Genomic DNA, 21,169 nt, shown 5'->3' with positions numbered 1-21,169 from the left:
AGCAGAGCAGGACCAGGAAACTGAATGGCAGGATCAATTTATAAGTAGATACACCTCTCAAAGCAAATTAGTATCTATAATAATAAAAGCGTAATACGCTAATTAGACCGGACAGTCAAAGGACCTTCCAGAAATTATTCTGGATGTCCTTCCGGATGAAGCAGAGAAGGTTAGGGGCGATCAGGCAGGCAGACAGAGTGGTTAGGGGTGATCAGGCAGGCAAAGAGGTTAAGGGTGATCAGGCAGGCAGGCAGAGTGGTTAGGGGTGACCAGGCAGGCAGGTGAGTGGTTACGGGTGATCAGGCAGGCAGGCAGGAGAGCAGTTAGGAGCCAGCAGCCCAGATTGCAAGGGGGATGTCCCTGACTGCAAGAGGGTACAGGCTGGGCTGAGGGGACCCCCCCACCCCCATGCACAATTTTGTGCATTGGGCCTCTAGTTATTTATAAAATATCCTATACAAAAAAAGGCTAATATGCAAATTGACCAAACAGCAGAATGGTCAGTCGCTATGATGTGCACTGACCACCAGGGGGCAGACGCTCAATGCAGGAGCTGCCCCCTGGTGGTCAGTGCACTCCCACAGGGGGAGCACCCCTCAGCCAAAAGCCCAGCTCAGGGGGGGGGGGGGGGGGAGGGGAGAGTGGGCCTAAACTGGCCGTCGGACATCCCCTGAGGGCTCCTGGATTATGAGAGGGCACAGACCCGGCTGAGGGACAACCCCCTCCCAAGTGCATGAATTTGGTGCACCAGACCTCTAGTTCAGCAGTTGCCAACCAGTGGTCCTTGAGGTCCAAAAGGTTGGCGACCACTACTCTAGTTAGTTCTATAAATGTTTATGAATACTCTAAGGTGATTTTAAATTTAAAAATTCTTTTATATCCAAATGCAGTTTTTAATTTTTTTATTTTGAGATAACAATGGATTCACAAGAAGTTACAGGAGAAATAAGTACAGGAAAGCTGGCCAGTGTGGCTCAGTGGTTGAGCATCAACCTATGAACCAGGAGGTCACAGTTTGATTCTCGGTCAGGGCACATGCCCTGGTTGCTGGCTCTATCCCCAATGTGAGTGTGCAGGAGGTAGCTGATCAATGATTCTCATTAATGTATCTGTCTTTTTTCCTCTCCCTTCCTCTCTGAAATCAATAAAAATAAATTTAAAAGTACAGGGAAGTCCAATGTACCCTTTGCCCAGACTCCCCCTGTGGTAACATCTATGATACAATATCAAAACCAGAAAACTGACACTGATATGATCCACAGAGCTTTTTCAGATTTTAGCAATTCTACAAGCACTCGTGTGTGTGTGTTTCCATGCAATTTTATCCCATGTTTAGCTTCATGTAATCACCAATACAACTAAGATACAGAACTGTTCCATCACCACAAGGCTGCCTCATGTTGCCCTTATATATGCCTCCTACTCCTATCCTTAATTTATTCTCCATTTCTATAACTTTGTCACTCTAAGAGTGTAATAGAAATGAAATCATACAGTATATAATCTTTGAGAATGGCTTTTCTCTTGAGATCTATCTAACTTGTGTGTATCAATAACAAAATTCCTTGATATTGCTGGGTAGTGTCCCATAACATGGCCACTCTACAGTTTACTTAACCATTCACCTATTGAAGGGCATCTTGGCTGTTTCCAGTTTGGGGCTATTATGAATAAAGCTGCCTTGAACATTTGTGTACAGGTCTTACATGAACATAAGCTTTCATTTCTTGGGATAAACGCCAGGGAGGAAAATTGCTGAGTCATATGCTAAGTGTATGTTTAGTTTTTTAAGAACCTAACAAACTGTTTTCCAGAGTGGCTGTACCATTTTATATTTCTACCAGCAAGTTATGAGAGAGACAGTGATTCCATATCTTTCCCAGCATTTTGTGTTGGCATTAATTTTTATTTTGTAATAGGTGTGTTGTATGATCTCATAGTAGTTTTAATTTGCATTTCCATACTGGCTAATAATGTTAAGCATCATTTGTGTGCTTTATTTATCATTTGTATATGCTTTCTAGTAAAATGCCTGTTTATTTTCTGATTGGATTGTTTGGGTCATGGTTTTTTAGCTGTTGAGTATTGAGAGCTTTTAATGTATTCTAGATGAAGTCCTTTGTCAGATATGTGGTTTGAAAATACAGGAATGGGCAAAAGTAGGCTTACAATTGTTTGTATGAAAAAGTAATATAATAATTAATAAAAATAATATAAGAATAAGCTCTGTGTTTCGTGTACTCACAACTGTAAACCTACTTTGGCCCACCCCTGCATTTTCTCTCAAGCTTGCCTTTTCATCTTCTTTCACAAAGCAAAAGTTCCTAATTTTGATAAGGTCCAATTTATCAAATTTGCCTTTTATAGACTGTGCTGAGTTTTTTTTTTGTTGTTGTTGTTGTTTTGTTTTATTTTTGGAGTTGTTGTTTTGCTAATCCTCACCTGAGAACATTTTTCTCCAATGAATTTTAGAGAGAATGGAGAGAAGTGGCAGGGGAGGGGGGGAGGAGAGAAGGGGTGTGGGAGGAGAAACATTGATGTGAAAGAGACACATTGATTGGTTGCCTCTGGGGATCGAACCTGCAACCCAGGTATGTGCCCTTGACTGGGAATCAAACCCATGGCCCTTCGGTGTGTGGGACGACATTCTAACCATGGAGCCACCCTGACAAGGGCCTGGTTGGATTTTTTTAATGGTAATTAACATGACAAATGTTATGCTTCTATTTTCATGACTGAGTACACTGAAGTAAAAGAAATGGAACAATGCACTGTAGGTCACTATGAGAAATGCCCTGCTTTTGAACTTGTGATTTCTCTCAGGGAGACTTTTTCTGGCACTTGTTGGGAGGAAACGTACAACTCCTTTCTTTCCTATCCCACACGCAGAAAGATGCTCCTGGACTTAGGTAAAAGAGCATGAGTCATCATTTTTCTTTATCACTTACGTGGTTAAAGGAGCAACCCACACAGACACCGTGGGGCCAAATGATGGAAACGGAGACCCCCTTCCCCCATGCAGCCCATTTATCTGAATAAAGTAACTTTTAAGTCGTGAGAACATGTTTAAAACACCCAGTGAGAAAGTACTCTTTAAATTATGTAGTTTCATCAAACTAAATCTTTTGATTTATTTGTTTGGTAACTTCTGGAGGGCGGGGTGTGTTTGTTTAATTTTTTAAACTATATTTTTATTGACTTTAGCAAGAGAGGAAGAGACAGAGATAGAAAAATTGATGAGAGCCAAACCAGTTTGGCTCAGTGGATAGAGCGTCGGCCTGCAGACTGAAAGGTCCCAGGTTCGATTCCGGTCAAGGGCATGTGCCTGGGTTGCGGGCACATCCCCAGTGGGAGATGTGCAGGAGGCAGCTGATCGATGTTTCTCTCTCATCGATGTTTCTAACTCTCTATCTCTCTCCCTTCCTCTCTGTAAAAAATCAATAAAATATATTTTTTTTAAAAAAAAGGAAAAAAAAAGAAAAAAAAAAAAAGAAAAATTGATGAGAGAGAAATATTGATTGGCTGCCTCCTGCAAGCCCCCCCCCCCACCCCCCCCGCCCCTGGGGATTGAGGCTGCAACCCGGGCATGTGCCCTGACCGGGAATTGAACCTGTGATCTTTAGATTCATGGGTCAATGCTCAACCTCTGAGCGACACTAGCTGGGTACTCCTGTGTTTTGTTTTGTTTTTGTCTACTGGGTTTCTCTATAGTGGAATATAACTGTGTTTATGCACAAACTTTTCAATCATATTTGGTGTTTACATTATCCTCCATGTTTTTAAGTGCTTATACCTTCAATCATACCGCCTTCAATCCATTAAACCTTCAATCATATTCCTTTAATACACTTAGGAATCCCATCTCTTTTTAATACACTGGAATTATGAGAGGGCAGTACAAAGAACTGACCTTCTTGCCAATATCACATCAAACAAATTGTGTGACTTGAACACAGGGAAAAGGAAGATTACTATTTTTGTCTCAAATGTTCTTGTGAATAAAACTGATGATCCCAGACTCCAGAGGATGGTGGACTAATGGTTTAGTGGGTGGAAGAAGGTTCCAATCACTGCAAATTCCAATCATGTAAGTGTAGGTGAGCCTGAGCGGCCCTGGTTCTTACAAGCTTCCTGACGATGCTGCTGCTGCTGGTTCAGGGACCACTCTTGGAGTAACATGGCTGAAGACAGTAGGCAGCACGCTCCATGACAGTGCAACAAACGAGCAACTGAAAGAAAAATAGGTAAGACTTTTTAAAAAAATCTTCAAACACATTATATTTTTACTAGAGGCCCTGTGCACAAAATTTGTGCATGGGAGGGGGATGGGTGTCCCTCAGCCCAGCCTGCACCCTCTCCTATCTGGGACTGCTGGCTCCTAACCACTCGCCTGCCTGCCTGCCTGGTCACCCCCTTACCACTCCCCTGCCAGCCTAATCACCCCCAACTGCCCTCCTCTGCTGGCCTGGTTGCCCCCAACTGACCTGCCCTGTCAGCCTGATTGCCCACAACTGCCCTCCTTGCTGGTCATTTTGTGGTGACCATCTTGTGGTGGTCATCTTCTGGTAGCCATCTTGTAGTGGCCATCTTGTTGCAATGTGGGGGCAGCCATCTTGTGATGACGTAGCGGTGGCCATATTGTGACAATGTTGCGTGACGCCATCTAGGTTTTATTATATAGGATTGTAGTAAAATAAATAAATCTAAATTTATGATTTTAACTATTTTCAGGTGTGCAATTCAGTGGCATTAAGTACATTCACATTGTTTTTGCAACTATCACTACCATTCATTTTCAGAACTTTTCCATCTTCCCAAACTGAGACTGTATCGATTAAATACTCACTTCTCTTTCCCCCTTCTCCCCTTAGCCCTGGCAACCTCCATTCTATTTTCTGTCTCTATGAATTTGACTACTCTGGGAATGTCCATAAGTGGAATCATATAATAATCATCCATTGGTGACTGGCTTACTTCACTTAGCATAATGTCCTCAAGGTTCATTCATGAAGCATGTGTCAGAATTTCCTTCCTTTTGAAGGCTGAATATTCTATTGTCTGTACAATAAATGTTGGTAAATGTATCTCTGTGGGAAGCAGACATGTACCAGCAGTTTTGATTACAGGAGAACATATGGAGAGTGCTTCAGGACAAAGGGAAATGTCATTAAGTAAGGCAAACGTCTCCTCCCCTACATGGGCTGTCATTGCGAAATGACAGTGACATACTGCCAGGAGGCCGGACCGACCATTCTTTTCCCATGTATCATTAATTGAGAAATCCCTGGTTTGGAAAAGAATTAGTAATGACCTAACCATGTTAGCAAGAAGTCAGCCACCCTCACTGCGATGACAGAGCTCACGGCTGCTGGACCAGGGCCAGAGGATGAGATCACCAATGAGCCTGGCTCATGTGCTCTGAGGCCACCTCAAAGTGACGGAGAAACTTTCGGTGGAAATGCTTCAGTAACAATTATGCAAAAGCAGCCAACCTCTGGGGACTGCTCTGGTAGCCAGTGTTTCCTGGTAGAGGTACTGCCTCCTAAAAAAAGAAAAGAAATCCCCGCAAAGGAAATGAACAGTTGAGTTCTTTGCTGGACTGAAATGAAAAGGGTAACACCCGAGATTAAAACAATGTAAGAAAATTCCAAAGGAAATACGCTGTCACCATTTAGAGGCATAGGAAGGGACTTTGAGCAAGCCAATTAGAATGAAACTGACCAACAGTGGGGAGGTCCTTCTTAAGAGTCTCAAGTATCAGGAAGCTTCTCTGAAGGCCCCATCCTGATACAGCCTGATACATCTGGTGATCTCTGCAACCCTTGGTTTATGCTTTCCTTGAGCACAGACTTTTGCCCCATTGCTCTTTTTCTGTGTTTAATAGGCATTTGTAAACAGGGGCTTATCTGATCACTGTTGAATGGAAGGCATCTGTGCTATTGATTCCAGAAACAGTCTGGTATTAGTGGAAAGATCTTAGAACTGAGAATTCAATAGGCCCAGGATAAAATCTTCCTCTTGCCGAAATGCCAGTCAGGGCTCCTCTTGTCAGCTTTGGGCAAGTTATGTGTTTATACTGTCCCAGCTTCACTGATCTCATTGGGAAAATGAAGCTGACAGTACCTTCCACACAGGATTATTATAGGGATTTCATGAGCCACTGTTTGTAAGTGCCCGGTTATGGGGGCACTCCATAAATGTTGGTATCTACATGCTTTCTGTATTTATAATATAGATAATATAGATACTATTAGGTAGAAGGGATCTATTGTGAGCAAAACCAGACAATGGCCCACCCTCAAAGAGTTTCAGTCTAGAGGGAAGGCAGATCTTAATCAAACACTCACAGATGTCCAGTTGAACCTGGGTTAAGCTTGGTGACAAAGGAAAGACAGAATGCTATATGAGTTATGAGGGATGTGAACATGACCACCTTGGAACTGGCCTGAGATCTGAAGGATAATCAGGCATTAGTCAGGGGAAGAGATGGAAGACTATGCCAGGCAGAGGCCTCCAGATGGGATAGGGGGTGGGGTTGGGGCGGGCGGGGAGAGAAACCACAACAAGTAAGAGGGCTTGAGAGAAGATGGGGACAGATGGAGCCAAACGGGAGAAGCTGCTGCGATGGGTGTTGGGGAGACCAGACTGGAGGAGTGCTGTTGGCCACACCCAGGAGTTCTGTCTTTATTCGGAGACCAAGGGAAGACATTGAGGGAGGGAGGTCACTGTTGGCTAACATTTCCATTTGGAAATGTTCCCTGGTCCAGGAGGCAGATGATGGTGGTGATGGAGATGGAGACATGGAGATGAGTTAGAAAGTTTTTGGTGACATAAAACCATAGGCATCACATGGCATTTGCTCTATTCATGTTTGTAGCACAAGTTGATAATCAGTGGCATATTTTTATGTATAGGACTGATGGTTAGCCCAGATGCCAACCTGAAGCACATGAAAAATGATAGATGTGTATAACTTGGCTATAAAAAGGAACAAACACATGCACTACAACACAGATAAACCTTGAAAATATTATGCAAACTGGAGAAGCCAGTCATAAAAACTCATATAATATGATTCCATTAAAATTTGATTGATTGATAGATTGATTGATTTTTTAGAGAGAGAGAACTGACGGGTTGATTCCTGCACATGCCCTGACAGAGGATTGAACCTACAACCTGGCACATCAGGACAATGCTCCAACCAAATGAGCCACTCGGCCAGGGCTATGATTCCATATTTCTGAAATGTTAAGAATAGGGAAAAGCTGTGGAGACAAAGTAGGTTAGTGGCTGCAGGGGCTGAGGGGAGCTGGGGAATTGAAGGTGATAGCTAAAGGGTATGGGACTTCTTCCTGAGGTGATGAAAATGTCCTAAAACTGAATGTGGAGATGGTTGAACAACTCTCTGAATACACTAAAACCTATTAAGTTGTACACTTAAAAGGGTGAATTACAGGTTTTTAAATTATATCTCAATAAAGATACACACACACACACACACACACTTAACAGCTGATATCTCAATTGATGCTTTTTCCTTTTCAGATTTAACCCATTGGAATTAGTAATTATTCAAAGTGTGTATCCATGTTTTGGGACATCCTGCATATCCCAGTCATAAACACTGTTGCCAGAGCAGTCCAATGGGCATGACTCCAAGGTGCCAAGGTTGGCATTTCCTGACCCAGCATCCTCAGGGGAGGAAAACAACCCTGGCCCTTAGCCCCTCTCTTGACCCTGGTTTCTGATTTCTTCCAGGGAAAATGAGATGGTATTGACTGCAGACTTCAAGGAAAGGAAGAAAAAAGGCATTTTATTTTTCTAACCACCTCATGGCTACCTACCTCACTCGATGAAACTGGAGTAAAGAAATATCAGGTAACAGCAGTGACTAAGGGGAGGACAGAAACTCCTACTCATCCTCCACATCTCTATTTCGATGTCACCTTCTCCAAGAAGCCTCATGTGACTTCTAAGAATGAGTCAGGGGCCCCTCCTGTCTGCCCATGTGCCTTTCCCCTTGGGGGCACTCACTTCCTAGGTGCTGATTGCTGTTGTACCCCAGCTCTCCTCTGGGGGCTGGCACATTGGGCGTGCTCAGTGAGTCCTTAGTGCATAAATGAGACAAACACCGCCCTGAATGCCTTCACAGAGAAGATGAAATCCCAGCTTTCCAACAATGGCTCATGAAGTCTTAGAAGATTTTGCAGGCGCAGTAGCAGAAACAGAAATTGGTCTGAGGGAGGAACCCGGGAGCCAGGTCCTTCAAGTGCAGAGAGAACATGCATCATCACATACAGATGACCTCATGCTTCCCCAGAGCAGGAACGGTGTTCTCGCTGCTCATGCGTTGGGAATCTCCCTTCCTTCCAAAACAACTCCAGGTTGTAACACGGGTGACATGTGACTGACCACCTTGTCTTCCGCCCTGTGTGGGAGAAGCAATAATCCACCAATGCTGAGGGGAAGGTGTGTCCATTTTTTACCTTTTTCCTTTAGATACACGGTCTGAGTTTCTGGGATTTGGGGTTTAAATGAAGATCTTGAGTAGATCCCAATAAAACATTATCTAGAAAAATGGATATATACTAACCTACTTTGGGCTTCTTTAAAGCTACAAGTGTCTGAAATACCCACTACCAATGACAAAGTGTCATTTGGCATTATTAATAGCTAAAAAGCTATTAATTGAATTGGAACAAGTCACACCTACCTGTACTTTAAAAGGGGGAAGTGGGCTGTGCAGGGCCCATTGAATCTGTCCATTTGTTTGCTCTGCCACACCCTGCCCTCTGGCCTCAGTTTCTTCTGTAAAATAGGTGATTGGTTGAGAGTTTTAAGGTTCATTTTAGTTCTCATAGATTACATTATATTTTTACTTTCTGACTTGACTCTTTAAAAGGTGAAGTCTTATCATTTAGTGTTACCTCAACCACAGTGAGAAACTATATTCAGCCATAAGTGAGAAAACTGAACAGTAGTGGCTTAAACACAAAAAACTTTATTTTTTCACATAAAGTAAGTCCATCAGGAGGCTGGGATGTTAGTGGCCCCAGGGGAAGGTGTGGCAGAGCCAAACAAAATTAGCAGTCTCAATTAACCTAAACCCGTTGGCAAACTGCGGCTTTCGAGTCACATGCGGCTCTTTGGCCCCTTGAGTGTGGCTCTTTCTAAGCCTGAGGAGTACCCTAATTAAGTTAATAACAATGTACCTACCTATATAGTTTAAGTTTAAAAAATTTGGCTCTCAAAAGAAATTTCAATCGTTGTACTGTTGATATTTGGCTCTGTTAACTAATGAGTTTGCCGACCACTGAATTGTGTTAGTACGAATGACATTCCCAGTGAGATGAAGTTCCCGTGTCCAGGTTGACACCGCTCTTGTACCTGGGTTGGTCTATTGCTTCCAGAACAATGGGCAGTGACCCCTTGTGACTTGAGGGGTTTGAAAAAAAACGCCTGCTTCAAAAGTGCAAGGATCTCTCAGCTTGACTGCAGTGACTGCCTAACATTTCACCACTAAGACATTCATTTCTCTTTCTTCTCCCACAGGCCCAGGACAGCTTTCCTTGTTTTGAAACTCTGGGGACCTGGTGGGGTGGGGGGGAGGGGGCAGTGCCTGATAGAAGACAGTGGTTCTTGGTGGGTGCAGCATATTTAGAGCCAGTGATGACAGCAGGAAAGTACTGGGTTGGGGGTGCTCACTCCTGGCTCTTAGGCGACCTGTCTGTGAGCTCCCTCCGGAACTGGCCTCTGGGGATTGCCTGCCTTATGGGAGGAATTTGTGGGAATCATGACACAGGGTTATACAGCAGGGGATGCCTCAAGGTGGGGAGCCAAACTGATAAATTACGGGTTTGCCTCTCCTGAGAGAAGCTTGGGGTTATGTGAGAAATCTGGGGACTGAATTAATGGTAGGAACATGGTATATGGCAGGGGGGAGGAGGGGGGAGAAAAAGGGGCAATTATTAACTTCAGATCCCAAACCTTCTGAGCGATGAAATAGAATTAGAACATTCCACATGACGTAGCTGCAAACAATATTTCCATAGTCAGAATAATGTACCCACTGAATATGATTTAGTCATAAATGGAAACTAATTATGATAAATGGAGGGAGAGTGAGAGTGTGTGGGCATGCACAGGTGGCTGGAGTGGGATGCATAACAGTTAAAGAGTCTTCACCAATAACAGGATGTCACTAGATAAAGTCTAAGACAGCAAAACATAAAAAAAAATGGCAACACAACTATGTTGTTAAAAGTTAAAAAAAAATGATTGTCTGCCCTTGCTGGGTGATCTAGTTGGCTGGAGTAGCTGGTTGGAGCATCATCCAGATGGATGCACCAGGGTTGCAACTTTGGTCCGGGTCAGGGCACATGCAGGAGTCAACCAATGAGTGCATGAATGAGTGAAGCAGCAGATCAGTGTTCTCTCTCTCTCTCTCTCTCTCTCTCTCTCTCTCTCTCTCTCTCTTTCTCTCTCATCACTAAATTTTTAAAAAAGTTTTTTAATGATTGTCTTTGGGGAACAGAGTGTGAGAAGTGGTGGGTGAGGAATTTGTCTTTCATTAGAAACTTTGTATAGCTACTTGAGTTTTTAAACTACATATATGTGTTATTTTGACCAAAATAAGAAATTAAAACTTATACAGAACACAGTAAAAAAAATTCAGCTATATAAAGACATTTGTAAAAATTAGTCTCCTTCCATAGAGATAAGAATTTTTTAAACCAATTTCTTGTGTATCTTTCCAGTTTATCTATCTCATATAAATATACAATACATATTTATTATTTATCTGTTACACAAATGGAATCAATCTATAAACACCACACACATACTTTATACACACACACACTCTTCTGTGCTTTGAATTTTCATGTAATAATATGTCTTGGAAAGGTTCTGAATGACAACATAACTGGATCTCTGTAAATTTTTTTAAATGGCTGAGTATTATCCCATTGTATAGATGTGACCTCTATTAATGGACATGGAGGCCACCACTGATCTTTGTAGTGAAAAACATGCCACATTGAATATTTATGCGCACTTACCTTTGTGTAATACATCTGTAGGATAACTTCTTAGACATGAATTTGTTGGGTACAAGGCATGTGTGTTTAAAATTCTTTTATGTGTTTCTGAATTTTCTTCCAAAGAAGTTGCACAATTTGCACAGCCGCTGACAACAGATGAGTGCCTGTAACACATATAACATATATGAACATTGCCCATGCAGTGTAATACCAGACTTTTTCTCTTTAATAATGTGATAAGTGAAAAATTGTTTCTCATTTTTTAATGCATTTAGCTAGAGGGCCAGTGCATGAAATTCACTGCTGGCTGCTGGCCAGGGCCTCCCTTCCCCTGGCTGCCTACCGCTGGCCAGGGTCTCTTTTCCTGCGGTTGGCTGGCTGGCCCCGCCCCCTGGTCAAATTCCAGGTTGAACTCCAGGTAGAGGAGACAATTTGCATATTAGGCTTTTATTATATAGGATTTGCTTTTCTTTAATTGGGAGAAATGACCATTCATGTTAGCTATCTCACTATGTATCTATAATATATAAATATTTTAACATACACACATATTTATATGTTATACAAATAGAGACATCCTATAAACATCACACAAATATGTTTTATTTATACAAACATATATAAGTCTGAAAGAATTTGGAAAATTATTTGTGCAGAGACAATATATCATCTGTATCTATTTTAAATACCACTTAAAAGAAAGTGGGGCAGACTAGTGGAAGCTTCTAATTTTACTTATGCAAAGACAGGCTCATGTAAGAGGTGCCTCCTTATCATGTTTACAGGTCTGGAGCTAGTCTAGACAATGGCTGTGCAGAATTCACCTTCCAACTGAGTTAATCTTGACTGCCAAACAGGGGTTACAATAACACCTGGTGAGGCGCGACTACCTTTCCATTGGCATTAAATGCTTTAGCTTAAATGACCAGTGACTTTAGCAAAGATCTGAATACAGGCAGTATCACCTCCCTTTAAACATATCTTTTATCCCTTAGCTCTTATCTTGCAGACAATTCTAGAAAATGAATTTTCAGTAAAATTGAGCTAATTCTCTTGGCAAACTCCCCAGCTTTTCTACGCATATCATGGAAATGCACAGGAGTGTTGCCAAAAAAAGGAAAAACAAAAACAAACAAACAAAAAAAAACAGAGGAAATGACAAACTACAAAAGCTGAAAAGCAAGCATTATCACCGTGTGTGTGTGTGTGTATGTGTGTGTGTGTGTGTGTGTGTGTTTAGAGGTAGAGGAAGGGGGAGGGAAAAACATCGATCCTCCTGCATGCACCCATTAGGGATCAAGGCTACAACTGGGGCATGTTCCCTGGCCAGGAATCAAACCAGCAACCTTTCAGTGCACAGGATGACACCCAACAACTCAGCCACACTGGCCAGGACACACTGTCACCCTTTTAGAAATGACTGTTTCTGTTAAGTTTAATTATTTCCTCCAGCAGTGTCTTCTAAACAAAACCAAAGCAATCCCATCTGGGAATGCAGACAGAGTATCTGGGGCCGGTGGGATCAGGGCTGCTGCCTGGGCAAAGCAGCCATCTCTCCAGTGACTCATGTCAGACACATTTCGATATCAATCTTTGCTGCATGCATGAAACACATTCAATGATTGACCTGACAAGTCACCCTGAAATTTGGCACAGTTCTTTCAGAAAGGACAAGGGTCAGAACTTCCAGGTAAACTTCTTCTTTTATCAGCAACATCACCTGACATGCTCTGAGAGTCTCTTTTCAACGACCAAGAAGGTACAGAGGCTTAGGTGAGGTAAACTTGCCAGGACAAGGTTTGAACACGCTCTTTTCTGGTGAGATGGGGTTGCAAAGAATTTCTCTCACCGAGGGTGAAACCCCTTAACTTTCTTGCAAGTCTTTTTCAAATGCAAATTTTCATGAAGACTTCTCTGACCACATAATTTAAAATTGCAACTCAAGCTCTGGACTGTATGGCTCAGTTGGTTGAGCATTGTCCTATACACTGAAAGGTCACCAGTTCGATTCCTGGTCAGGACACATGCCCAGGTTGTGGGTTCAGTCCCCAGAATGGGTGCCTATGGGAGGCAAGTGATCAATGCTTCCTTCTCTCTCTCTCTCTCTCTCTCTCTCTCTCTCTCTCTCTCTCTCTTTCTCTCTCTCTCTCTCTCCCTCCATTCCTCTCTCGCCAAAATCAATAAAAACATTTTTTTTAAAAATGGCAACTCATTCTCCCACTCCTTTTTTTTTTAACCCTGCTCTATTTTTCTTATTTTATAGTCTAGAAATCTCAAGGGTACAGGTTGATGAATCCTCTTATATCCTCACAGAAGCACCACCCAAGTCAAGACAGAGAATTCCTACAGCACCTTGAAGGCTCCCTCAGGGGCTTCCTCCCAGTCAGTCCCGCTTTATTTTTCTCAAAGCATTTGTCACCTTTTAAGATACAATTTGCCTGACCAGTTCACTGATGTATCTAAGCAAGTAGAACAGTGCCTAGCACATAGGAGGCATCTAATAAATACTTGTTAATATTGAAACAATACCCACAGTTTCCCTTTGTCCACATTTCCCCCCTCCAGTGGTCTGTAAGAGAAGCAAACTAGCTTGAAGTCTCAATGTCTACACAGGAGTGTTAAATGGTTGGACCAGGGGCCCTGGCCAGTGTGGCTCAATTGGTTGAGTGTTTGTCCCATGCACTGAAAGGTGGCCAGTTCAATTCCCAGTCAGGGCACATGCTCAGATTGTGAGTTCAATCCCCAGTGCCATGCAGGAGGCAACCAATACTCTCATCACTGTTTCTATCTCTCCCTTCCTCTCTCTCTCTAAAAACAATAAAAACATATCCTCCTATATAATAAAAGCCTAATATGCAAATTGTTTGATGGGGAGTTCGACTGCTCACTATGACGCGCACTGACCACCAGGGGGCGGTGTGCATCATGGCGAGCGTTGGTGATGTGGCAGCGGCAGTAGAGGCACTGCTGCCCAGAGGGGCCCCAATGAGAGCGGGACCACAGCGGGATGGTGGAGCAGGTGAGGGGGTGGCACCAGGCATAGCTATGGGGCTGCGAGGCTGGGGGCATGTGCTGGGGCCCGATCCCCACAGGCCACCCCAAGGAACCCTACCCGTGCATGAATTCATGCCCCGAGGCCTCTAGTTTAAAAATAAAATTTAAAAAATGTGAGGGTAGGTGTGGATTGGATGTGTCTTAGTGTAGTCTCTTATCTAGGCAGTGTTTTCCTGGACAGATTGAGCACTTGCTGGTTGATCTACATGAAGAAGGGATCCTTCCTTTAGTTGAGTCATTGCTTGATTCCTAGGTTTACAGAGCCCTCCTCAATGGCCTCCCTCCTCCTGACTCTGCTGTTCCTACTAATGCCATCACCCAGCCTGCTGAACTTGGCTCACCATCCATGCTTCTGTCTGCCAGTCAGTTGCAAGTTCTGGCCACTCTGTGTCTGCCATTTCTCCCAGGCTGTCCCTGGAAACGCATCTGTCTTTTCATTTCCACTGTCTATTTTTCTCAAAGCATTTGTCATCTTTTCAGATACAATTTGCCTGATTGGTTCACTGATGCATCCAAGCAAGTAGAACAGTACCTAGCACATAGTAGGCACTTAATAAATACTTGTTAATTGTGAAACAATACCCAACTCCTTCAGGCTCACCTTTTGTTACTATATTAGCCCCCTGAGTAGTATTCCCATCTTCAGTCTTATCCTCTTCCAAACTATCCCCACTACTTTCCCTAAACACAACCTTGATCATGTCACTGTCGTGGTCATAAACTTTCAATGGTTTGCAGGTGCTGCCTGCATTCAAGGGTTTCCAAACTCCAATTTCCTCATAAGCCTTATGCAGTGCCATTGCATTGCCAGCCAACTGGTCTACCCCACTGTCATTAAACAGGCCCTGTTTCCAGGTCTCTGTACCTTTGCTCTCTTGTGAGTTAGAAAATAAGCACTGGAGGGAACCATTTCAGATCATCTAGGGTCTAACTGTATCAGTTGAATCTTTCATATACCTTAAGATCACATGGTGGAATACCCTCTTCATGCAACTCTGATCCCTGAAAGTGTTCATCTTTGAGTCCCGCCTCAAGCATAGCCTTCTCAATGAAGTCTTCCTTAAGCCCCAGTTGTGAGTCTGAACCCTCAGGCCAATAACCTAAGCCAGTGACCTGCAGGTAACTAGAGTCCTTACTACAGTTTAAGCAACCTCTGATTCATCTTCGACTTTCCTTCATTCTTATCCCAGAGACTTGCTGAAGGGGAGCTTCTGGCGTGTGGAGGAGCGTAGTGTGCTATGTCCTGCCGGGGAGGTGCGGTTCACATGCCGGGTCACCAGCTGTCAAACACGCCTGCGAGCCCAACTCTTCCAACTACACCGCACCATTCACATGCCGCACCTTGGCTCCTACGGACTCCAAACCTGTAAAGGTGAGGAAGTTTGGTCTCAGCAAGAGCCTACTTGCTGCAATTACAGATTATGTTTCTCGAAATCTTTTGGCACCGTCTCTTTCCCCACCCTCCGCGCGACGCGCATTCAGCGACCTGTCGCGGAACGTGACTTGGCATCGAGAGAGTACAGCTCCCCTTACCGAGGGAGCTCAGGTCCCGGGCGAGCCGTGACCAAGACAGCTTTTCGGGCTGGCGCGGTCACCGACCCCGAGCGGCGGCCAGGGCAGCCGAGGGCAGCGGAAAAGGGACGCGGGGCTGGTGGGCGGGGTGGCGAGCGTGGCCCCCAGGGAGGCGGAAGCATCTGGGAGCCGAGAGCGGCCGCAGCTACCGGGTCGCGGAACTGGCGAGGCGCAGGCCACCGCCAGGGCGCCCGCCTGCCGCCGGGGGGCACCGAGGGCGCGGGGCTCGACCCGGGCCGCGTCTGCCAGCCCTGGGTTTCGCTGTCTAGCTCCTCTCAGCCTCCAGGAGGGACATAGGGAGGGCCGACGGCTGGGCCCGCCCCCAACCCCTGCCCTGCGCGGGGCCGTGGCTGCCGGAGGGAGACGGGAGGCACCAACCCGGAGCGGAGAAACCAGTTTGGCCGGTCGCTGGGAGCGGGGAGAGAAAAGGGCGGCTGCGGAGGGAGGGCGCGCGGACGCGGGGCGGGGATAGGCGAGGAGCCATTGGTGAGCCGCGAGAGCCGGAGGAGCCGCGGCCAACTGGACAAGCTTCCCGGGGCCCCGGGCCAGCCCCGTGCGCCATGAAGCGCTAACTCCGCGGCCAGAGCTGGAGCCGGGCGGGCGGCAGCGGCGGCCAGGTGCGCAGCGATCGCGCGGAGAGGCGCGCACCCGGCGGATGCCCCAACCGGGGCCCAGCGAGCGCCAGGTAAGTAGGGGCGCGGCGTCGGGGGCCTCCGACCTCTCCCCACCCCGTCGCCCCCGTAGGTCTAATGTCTGTCCCGGGGCCGGCGTTCTCTGGGGATCCGGGATGCGGTGGCAGCAGCTGTCCGCGAGCCTCGAGCTCCGGAGTCCTCACGGGTGGGACTTGGGTGAGAGTACGGGAGCCTTCGCGGCCTCGGAGATGGGGAGGCACAGCTGGACGGCAGACAGCGCTGTGGAGAGGTCCACGGGGTGTTCGCCTGTTGGGAAGAGTGGGAACTCGCGGGAAGTGTTTGGGTCCTTCGCTCACTGGTAACACACATGCCCAGGGTTAAGCTCGGAGGGTCAAGCTTGGTGGGGCTTGCGGGTCCCTGGGACGTGCCGCTGGCTTCCCTGCAGTGTCTGTCGCCCCTCTGGAAGTTCCCATGGCCGGGTTCTGCTGGAGGCCCCTTTGGGAACCGATGTCAACGCGTCCAAACACTCCTTGGGGCCCTATGTACCTGGCCGCACCTGCGGAGAAGGATGGTGAGGGCACCTGCACCGCGCCTGCTGCTGGACCAGGCGTCCACCCGACACCTTCCGCGCGCCTTTACGCAGGCTGGGAGGTGGTGGGGAAGAAGTCACATTTTCCCGGTGGTTGTAGGGTGGTATCCGCCGGCTCCCATGACCCCACTACAGCCCATCTACTTTTCCCAGTTTGGTGCCCAGACGCGTCACCTCGTTTTAGGTGTGCGGAGGGACAACTTGTTGGGGGTGGGGGGGTTGCAGAGAATGGCGAGTGTTTCCACTTCCCCGCTCCCCACTCCTCCCCAAGTGAAAGAAAAGCTTGAATGGTCCGGACAACTTATCCTAGGGGGTGTGCGCGCATGGTCCTCGCGGGGGGGGGGGGGCGGGGGGGGGCCTCGGAATGCAGATTCGTGACAGCTGTAGACTAGGGTATAGAACGGGGGGGCGGGGGGGGGAGGAGCGGGGTTGACCAGCGCCAAGTAAGGGGAAGCTGGCCACATTTCCACCCAGTGAGCCCCCCTCGACCCGACCCGACTCTCTCCGCCTGCCCGCGCTGTCCCTGGCGGGCTACAAGCACTTGGGTAGCTCCGGACGCCGCCAAGTTCCCTTCCCCGAAACCGCCCGTCGCCTTGGCTGGAGAAGAGACTGTCTCCCATCTTCCTGGCTCCATTGCCTTCCAAGGTCTGTCTCACTCCTTGAGAATGAAAGCACACAGCACAGGCGAAGTGCTTGCATACCGCCCGCCACGCAGTAGGTTTTGGGCCAAGGGTAGCTGTTTTTAGGAGCAAAAACTAAAAAATGACGTGTGATCAAGTCTGCAGTGGTAGTAAATACAAGCGCATATAAAAAGAGGAAACAACACAAAACGTGAAGTAGAAGTTCTCATTTTCACGGTCTCAAGAGTACTTTTGTGTTAGACCTAAAATGCCATTCATTAACTCTGGGCCTATTGTTGCAGGCCTTATTAAAACCCATTATAACTGTATATACTGTGCAAAGGATGATGAATGGTTATTTGCTGCTTACTGTCTGGGGAGAAGCCAGCCTGCCTGCAATAGCCCCTTTGAATTCTCCTAATGGTTTTCACTGCGTAGGGGAGGCTTTCTTCATTTAGTGGTTGGTGCTTTGGTGAGTTTTAGTGATTCTTTGTGTGTGTTATTAAGGGTCAAACAAGATTCATGTGGCTCAATACCAGTGAACACAAGTGCCATCTGTGTGAGAGCAGGGGTGGCTACCTTCAACGTTCAAGCTTTCCATCTGGTTTTATTTTCAGGAAAATGCATACAGGTGTGTACTTATTACCTGTTAGTTACTGATAGAATTAGAAGGGGGGGGGGTTGTTTTTAAATATATTTTTATTGATTTCAAAGAGGAAGGGAGAGGGAGAGAGAAATAGAAACATCAATGATGAGAGAATCATTCACCGGTTGCTTCCTGCACACCCCGTACTGGGGATAGAAACTGTGACCGCCTGGTTCATAGGTGGACACTCAACCACTGAGCAACACCGGCCGGCCAGGCTTGTTTTGTTTTTAAACCGAGGCTTTAAAATAATGATTTGGTAAAGCAAAAGGCTTAACCAAAAGAAGCCTGCAGGTGTAAGTCAAGTTTAGGATTAGTTCCATGTTTTGCCTGGATTTCAGGCTCTGGGATCTTAGTGATAATGACACTGACCATTACTTTCCCTGTCTGTCTGCAATCCTTTCTTTCCTTTTTCCTTCCTTCCTTCTCAAGCAAAGAATAGTGGAAAACACGTGGATTTAAATTCCCACAGACTTTGATTCTTTTCCTTACTTTAAATTGTATTTAATTTTTACAATTTATTTTTAATATACTTATTTACTTTTAAAATTGTACAGCCTCAGGTGAATTCCTAAATTTTCTGAACCTCAGTTTACTCATTTGCTGAGGTAAAAAAGATAGCAACATGCTTGGGTAATTGAGAAAATTAAATGAGAGAACAGGTGAAAGTCTCTTGTACATGGTAGAGGTTCAAATGTTGTTTTCTTACTTTCTTAATAAACATGTTTTTTTAAGTAGTATGATGCCCAGGCATTTGGAGTATTTTTAATGGTTTATTGCCTTATTAATATGAATTCCATTTTGTTTTTCATGAACAACACTCACGGAACCCAGATGATCCTTATAATCTGCCCCAGAGATATTTTAATCTACTAGTTACCTTTGCTCTCTAGTTTCAATCATTATAAAAGAAGCCTATGCTCTTATGAATGCAGAGGAACTTGCTTTTTAGGCACCAGAACAAGTTTTATGGGGTTCATTCATAACCTGTATCTCTAAAGAGATGTGCCGTTAAAGTTTCTTAAACACTTAATTTTAGAATTTGCTTCTAGATTTGCCTCTAGATTAATCTCCTGGGAAGTTTTAATTTATGGTATCTTTAGGTATCTTGTGAGTTTTAAGGCCTGTTTGTTGGCAACATTCAATTAGATTAATTGTATTCATGCCTGTAGGTGTTATGTTACTTATTAAGATAACTAAAAATTAATTTGCTGCCAGAGGAGTTTTAATAACACAAAAAAGATAGCTTGTCCTTTCTTATTCTGTTAACTGTGTTATTCCTGAATTCCCATCCCTGTCCTAGCTAAAAATAATGCCCAGTCTAAGATCTTTGAGGTCCTGTGTCCCTGAAGACCTGGCATTATGGAGGAGTACACACACACACACACACACACACGTGCATGCTCATGCCTTGTTTCTCATTTTTATTCTTAGAAGACAAAGAAAGTTTTCTCTTGTCATTTAGGAACATATAAGTACTGTTCCTAGTACTTCTAAAATACACTGCACTTTTATTTTTACTTTTTAATTTATTATTATTATTAATCCTCACCTGAGGACATAACTTAGAGAGAGGAGAGGAGAGGAGAGGAGAGGAGAGGAGAGGAGAGGAGAGGAGAGGAGAGGAGAGGAGAGGAGAGGTCAACCGGTTGCCTTCCATGCATACCCCAACTGGGGATTGAACCCACAACCCAGATATGTGCCCTGACCTGGAATGGAACCAGCAACCTTTTGGTGCACAGGATGACGCTCAAGCAACTGAGCCACTCCATCCGGGCAATGCATTGCACTTTTAAATAAATTGTTGCCAAAACCATGCCCAATGGGGGCTAGTATGTTTGATAACTGGTCACAGCGTGTACTGAGCCCAGAGGCAGTGGTAAATACAGATGGTTCACACACTCTGGATTCCTTTGACCTAGCTTGGAATACAGGTCTCATCAAAACCTAGAGTAAGTCACTTAATCCCTCCCTCTGGCTTCAGTTTCCTTACCTGTAACATGGAACAGCAGCAGTTACTGCCTCTCACGGTTGTGTGATGAGTTCCAAATGAAAGAATTAATCAAAAAGGTTTAGCACACCGCTCAATAAAGTGTAGGAATTACTGTTGGGTTGTTAATATCACTCAGTAAATATTTATTGCTCACTTATCAATTCCCTTTCTCCTACACTATGAGGAACCAGAATCACTCTGTTAGTCTTTATTTAGCAAACATAGGTGCCTATTCACACCAGACATTGCTCTCACCCTAGCGTAGGGGTGAGGTTCTGGAGCACGGGTGTCCCAGGGTGACCCAAAGGACCAGGGTGCTCAGTGACCTAAGGACATGCCCCCTCAGTCACAGGCACGTGGTCCCGGGTTGCTCTCATGTGGGTGCTCCTCCTCCACAGTGGAGGCCCTTGGGACTCCTGAGTACTGCTGTGTCTCCTTTATCCCCCACTTCCTATCTGTCTTTCCTCTCCCTCAGCCTCTGTCCTTGTTTAAAAACATATACCTATTCTTCCCTTTCTAAATCTTGAGTGTTTTTTATAGGATCTGTGCTCCCTATGTGGTTTCTTAGTGATGGTGCCTGGTAGGTGTTGCTAATGACAGAGGCCCATTCATTCAGTCATTAGTTTTTAAAATGACTTGAGCATCTTCTCCAGGCACTACACTATGGATTACCTCCCTGCTTCATGGAAGCCTGTGAGGTTTTCAGAAGGTCTGAGTTGTGTGTTCTTGTCCTTCTTCAGCAGGAAAGTGGATCAGATGTTCTCTCTCTCCCTGCTCTGGACTTTGTTCTTCTTGCATGGAGAAAGGGTTGCCTTAAATCCTGGAGGATGGCCCAAGTCACTTCCAGCTCTGAGCTCTATTTCACAATCAGTCTCCAAATCTAGTGAATTTGCATCGACTAAGGGAGAGCTGGGCCTGGAAGCTGTGGAGGGTCAAGGTGGGAAGCCCACTGACTTTGGCGGAGGGGGGGGGGGGCAGGGGGGGGCGCGGAACAGAAGTCCCCCTTGTTCTGGGGCAG

At 45.4% G+C, this 21,169-nt stretch overlaps 1 protein-coding gene and 1 long non-coding RNA gene across 3 annotated transcripts in view; one reads left to right on the top strand and one right to left on the bottom strand.

Annotated features, from left to right (window-relative positions):
• Positions 1–3,830: 3,830 nt before the first annotated feature.
• Positions 3,831–15,450, bottom strand: LOC139014566 (uncharacterized). Its single transcript, XR_011472244.1, has 3 exons — positions 15,057–15,450; positions 11,064–11,209; positions 3,831–4,229 (listed from the first exon to the last, which is right to left on the bottom strand). It is a non-coding gene; the product is annotated as an uncharacterized lncRNA (long non-coding RNA).
• A 639-nt stretch (positions 15,451–16,089) lies between these two features.
• The window catches only part of ATP8B1 (ATPase phospholipid transporting 8B1), a 109,907-nt gene continuing 104,827 nt past the window's right edge, over positions 16,090–21,169 (top strand). Inside the window, exon 1 of one of the 2 annotated variants that reach the window (XM_070420361.1) lies at positions 16,090–16,356. The gene's annotated coding sequence lies outside the window, so the exon portion shown is untranslated. Of the gene's footprint in view, positions 16,357–17,519; positions 17,538–21,169 lie in introns of those variants that run through there. The other variant, XM_070420363.1, reaches the window with a different exon arrangement.

This window comes from Myotis yumanensis, unplaced genomic scaffold (genome assembly GCF_028538775.1).
Source record: "Myotis yumanensis isolate MYYU_CA2020_CCGP unplaced genomic scaffold, mMyoYum1.0.hap1 SCAF_7, whole genome shotgun sequence".
Classification (NCBI taxonomy): domain Eukaryota; kingdom Metazoa; phylum Chordata; class Mammalia; order Chiroptera; family Vespertilionidae; genus Myotis; species Myotis yumanensis.
This window is presented reverse-complemented; position numbering and strand designations above follow the sequence as displayed.